At 39.0% G+C, this 5,082-nt stretch overlaps 1 long non-coding RNA gene across 1 annotated transcript; it reads right to left on the bottom strand.

Moving 5' to 3' along the window:
- Window positions 1-257: 257 nt before the first annotated feature.
- Window positions 258-4,785, bottom strand: LOC114487078 (uncharacterized). Its single transcript, XR_003681686.2, has 3 exons — window positions 4,722-4,785; window positions 3,205-3,404; window positions 258-426 (listed from the first exon to the last, which is right to left on the bottom strand). It is a non-coding gene; the product is annotated as an uncharacterized lncRNA (long non-coding RNA).
- Between the last annotated feature and the right edge of the window lie 297 nt (window positions 4,786-5,082).

The raw sequence follows: 5,082 nt of genomic DNA, 5'->3' as shown, positions 1-5,082 counted from the left end.
GTTTATTGCAAGGTATTTTCATTATCGTGAGGCTATTGTTATATAGGGTAAAGATTATAACAGTATAAACATTTCCAATACATTTCCCAATGGCCACAGAGGAATAATAAAATGATTTTTATTGCCGACATATAGGAAAAATATTGATTTTTCTGCATTTATTTGGCAACTGGCCATCTTACTGAACTCTCTCATCACTGTTTCTATCATTTTCAAGTGCATGCTTTCTTCATATTTTAATGTCTCTGGTTTATAATCCATGTCAAACATAGTGCTCTCTATAGCTGTCACTGGGGGTGGGGGGAGGGGGGTTGGTGAGTCCTGGCAGAGCTGTCATTGCTGGCAGATTGCTTTCATCTGGGCTGAGATGACATCAGTCCATTTGGCTGTCACATGGGCTCTTTGCATTGGTAGCACTGGATGCAACTGAAATTTAAATTAAATTTGGGTCAGAAATTGTCAGTTGCCTGAGAAGTGATAACAGGTGACAGAGTATAGAAACAAAAATGTATTGTATGTACAGACAATGCTTTTACATACCACTTTAATGTGGTATGTAGTTTTTAAATGTCTCCAATAGATCATGCAATTCTTCAACTCAGAGAGGTTGTTGTAACAGATTCATGCATTATGAGAGATTATCAGTAGGTACTAAATACCAGTCTGAAGTTTCCATATGTCTTCCAAGAAAAAGTTCATTGACTTTTATCCTTATGTAAATAAATTAAGAAAAAAATAAAGCAACTATACTCCAATAAAAATTAATTTAAAAAAAGAAAAAAGAAAACCACAATTTTGACCAAACTGGAAGTATAAACTCCGATCTTCTCTATAAATACCTTGAAATTAGAGTGTCAAGCCTGAAAATGATGAGTGCAGCTTATCAGAACCAATGAGTCCCCATGAAGACATATTTAATGGCCAAATATCTTTCAGAAGAAAATCTAAACTGTGAAATGAAGATCACTAAACTTAAATACAGATTAAATCTTACAGAGGGAGGCAGTATATAATTGTATGAATTAAAATGTCTTACTGCCTCCTTAGAAAAAAGTATAAAATTATTTCAGTGTTTTGGTTTTTCTGTAAATTGCTATAAGTAAAGTGATTTTAAATATTCCAATTGATTGCATTTTAGAATCAAAGAACGAGAGCAGTTTTAATAGCTTTTTTTTTTATTCTCTTCATTTTTGCAGACAGATTGTCACAATATCAGCAGTGAAGCAGCAGTCCTGCAGATAGTTAAAAACATGGACTTGGGAGTCAGAATGCTGCGTCTGAATTCTCTCTCCTCTCTCCATTATTCATCATCATGTGTCATAAGCAGGTCATGTATTGTTTCATGTGGTTCGTATCCCCTGCTACCTAGTGTTGGTGACTCCTATGTCCTGGATTACTGAGAGGGCAAGTGAGGAAATGTCACATCATGGGCACTCAGTAATTGCTGAGGACTTTAAATATTTTTATCTACCCTGGATTTTCAGGGGTCTTCCTGTTTCAAGAAACAGAGACTGTCTATCTATTAAATGATTACAAGCAGAGCTCACAGGAATCTAAGAACCAAAAGCTGAGCAGAGATTTTTATTTCCCAGGGACAGTGGAAGATGTCAAGAACTAGGGCTGCTTTCTCAGAGGGGCACCCCCATTTTTCTCTGCTTTTCTCTGCTCACAACTCCCTTCCTTCTAGTTCCTCTTGCTTCTTTATCTCTCTCCACTTTTAGTGAAAAGAATCATCTCTATTTTCCTGGGAAGCAAATACAATTGGCGCAATTATTTTTTGAACCAAGACACATAAGTCAGATGCTGCTAGCCAGGCTGTGGGTGGCTACTCTCATGGCAGGTGTTCAGTACACCTGATCAGTAACTAGCGGGGTCAGAATCAGGTCAGTGGCGGTGTCAGAGGGTCAAATGTCTTATAAAAGAGATGTTTGAAAGATGGACTTCAAAATGTGTTTATAATATCTCCTCTCTTTTATTTACATTTAATTTTTCTTATCTTGTTGCATTTACTACAACTCCAAAATCATGTTAAATGATGACAGGAAATGGGTGTTCTTGAGAGGTACTTTTTCTAGGTCATGAACAGACATTCACTATAATTGCTTCACAATAGAATGCCCTTTTTAGTTTCAGAAAGATTTAGGTCAGCTAGATTTATTATCTTACTCTCTGGCACAGTTGTACAAATACCACAATAGTTTTGTTTCCTGATTCTTCCTTGTGTAGTCCCCATAGTGGCCACCCTCTTTTTATTAATTGAAGATTTCACCAGGTACATGAATATAATTCATTAGATTGTCAGCTATGTGATTTTTCTAAATAAATAATTTTTATTAGATTTTTCAAAGCTAAATCTTCCTGTTTCAGACTTATGAGAAAATAACTTAGGGTAAATTTTAGAGATAACTAATCTCATTCTTTTTGTGTGTGTTGGGGGAAGGCATTATTTGGATTAAATGAACGATCAGAAGAAAATCTCATGCTAATATTCCTAAGAAGAACATTATCATCACCCATTATCTCCCTTTTTGGGATGAAAATACCACTACACTAATTGGGAGGAACATGGGAGATTTTGTGGGTAACAGACATTCTACCTAATTGCGTCACCTCATCCTCCTTCAAACTTACTCTTCGGAGGTACTAAGCTGTGTTTTTTAACTTGTGTAGAAGGAAAAATAGAAGGAAGTCATTCGTTGTCAGATTCACACACAGAAAAGGTGTGATACTCCTAGAAACATGGATTATAACATTTCTTCTCCCACAACATAATACGGTATCACATAGTCAAAGCACTCTTGTGTGTATATCTGGATAAATTAGCCTGTAGGATATAAGTGTATCCTTCATCGTGGCTGAAACCTCACCACGTTCATACACAAAGATAAAACAGATGGGACTGCAAGCCGGTGAGAGTAGAAATAGGACAGGCACATTACTGCATCATTCTGCTGGGTCTGTTTCATACAGCAAGTGAAGGATAATAGCAGGGACCCACACACAGCGGCGCCTGAGTCATTCTGGGCTCTGGGATGACATCTAGCCACCTGAGTAATCTGCCCAGCGTAGGACAATGGTCAGAGGTGAGTTGGCCCAAGCCTTGCCCAACTATCCCCGTCTTTATCACGTGTACAACTTCTAACATGTGCCTTGCAGGTGCCAGCTTCCGGCATTAAGAACCAGGAACCTCCACTCCCAGCCTACCTTCAGCATATCAAGTCCTCCTCACAATACGCTAGGTGGTCCAAGAGATGCAGTTTCTTGCTTTTGTGGTGTTCATCTCGCTTGTGAAATTCAAAGTTTGGCAACCACACTTGGGTAGCACAATTTTGAATACATCTTTCTTCTCTCCAATACATGTCTCTGGTTTTCTCAATATAGAGTCATTGGCAAGCTGTTACTCTCTGCCAAGGGAAGAGACCCCTGATTATACGCTGCACCTCAAAGAGACTCTTATTACTGAGTGAACCGGGTAAAAATCGATTGAATCAGATAATCACATCATTTCTTTCTTTTTAACATTTACTATAAATATTTTATATTACACATTTTTATGAGCTTATATCTGAAGTATGAAACTGAGATAGATTTCAGGTTTGAAACAAGAAAATGTTACAAATATTCTTCAAAGTTACATCAATATGCCAATCCTCCGTAGAGTTCCACCAGTGTTTTTGAACTAAAGTTGAAAGGGAATTGCATTTGTCTGAGCTTTCCAAATTAGGTTATCATGTCTATTTATGACCATCAGTTCCTGTCATGTAACGTGATTATGTGGGCTTGATCAGAAGTGACACATCGGTTGATTTATATGATGTGTCAGCCAGCAAGATACAAAGGCTGATAATTTCCTGTAATTACTTTTAAAAGAATTTTGAAAATGGACTTTAAATAAATAGTATGGGGCTTCTATTTGAAGTCATGTTTAAATATCGTTCCAAGATATTCCAAGGAATGAAATAATCAAAGATGCAGAATGTTAACAAGTTTCCTAACTGAAAAATTGAAGACTGGACATTGTTTTTTTCTGGCATCTTCTTACGGCAAGAGGTTGGTGGGTATGACCTGGGAATTGCTCCACCCTCAACCAAAAGAGAGGGATTTTGCTGCATCTCTCACTGTCCCTTCCTCTCACTGTTCATCTGATCCACGAGTCATTTGTGCCCTCTGCTTTGAATTCACCTCTCTGCTCATTTCCTACCCAAATTCTTTACACTTTTCACAGCCAAGGGGAAGAAAAATGCTACTGCCAAGAAACCTTTCTTGACAATAGTCACTTCCACAGATCCCTGTCATTTTAGTAACCCCGCCTGGGGATCCGTGCCAGTCTGTCCCCGAGGCTCTGAGTCACCGTGACTATGCCGTCCTGCACTGCCCGGCGGGGCTCGTGCAGCCATAGGTTTCCCACGCTCAGACGTGATTTCCTGCTACAACACACAGCAACGTGCTACGGCCTGTTTTGCAGTCTGCTTCTTGACATTTCCTCGGTCCCACCTTTTGACCTGGTGACTTATTTCATTTTATAGTTCATTTCTCCATGAATATGGCATAAAGTCAGCACATCAAGAAGGGCAGACAACAGGGGGCTTCAGAATGTCTGACACATAGGCCTGGGTTTAAATTGAGTTCACCCATCTATTCTCTGAGGAATTCTGAAGAAGCTATGGATCCTGTCCGAGGATCGTTTTCTTAATCTGTGAAACGGCATCCGTAGTGCTTACCTTGCAGGGCAGTTGTAGCTGGCGAAGCCCCAGTCCCTTTTCACTCAAGGACAGGAACTTGCATTCAGTACATTTCCAGATGCATTTGGGGCTCAGAAATATCAGGTGATGAAAATATTGGCTGGGGTGTGATTTTTACTTCCATCCTGGACTGTAAGTCAGGTTTCTCGCCTGACTGCAATGCCTCCAGGGGACCTGAGTTAGCATTTTGCCCAGTTTGACTGGTTGCCCAAATCCTTTACTAACATTCAGCCTTCCCGTTCAGTTTATTGCTTCATAGCAGAATCAATTTATCACTCGTCAATTTAGTTATACCTTTCCTCCATTTTTTCCATGATGTACATTTTTTTTCCCAATTAGA

This window comes from Physeter macrocephalus, chromosome 11, assembly GCF_002837175.3.
Source record: "Physeter macrocephalus isolate SW-GA chromosome 11, ASM283717v5, whole genome shotgun sequence".
Classification (NCBI taxonomy): domain Eukaryota; kingdom Metazoa; phylum Chordata; class Mammalia; order Artiodactyla; family Physeteridae; genus Physeter; species Physeter macrocephalus.
Note: the sequence above shows the minus strand (reverse complement) of the source record. Positions and strands in the feature narration are given on the sequence as shown.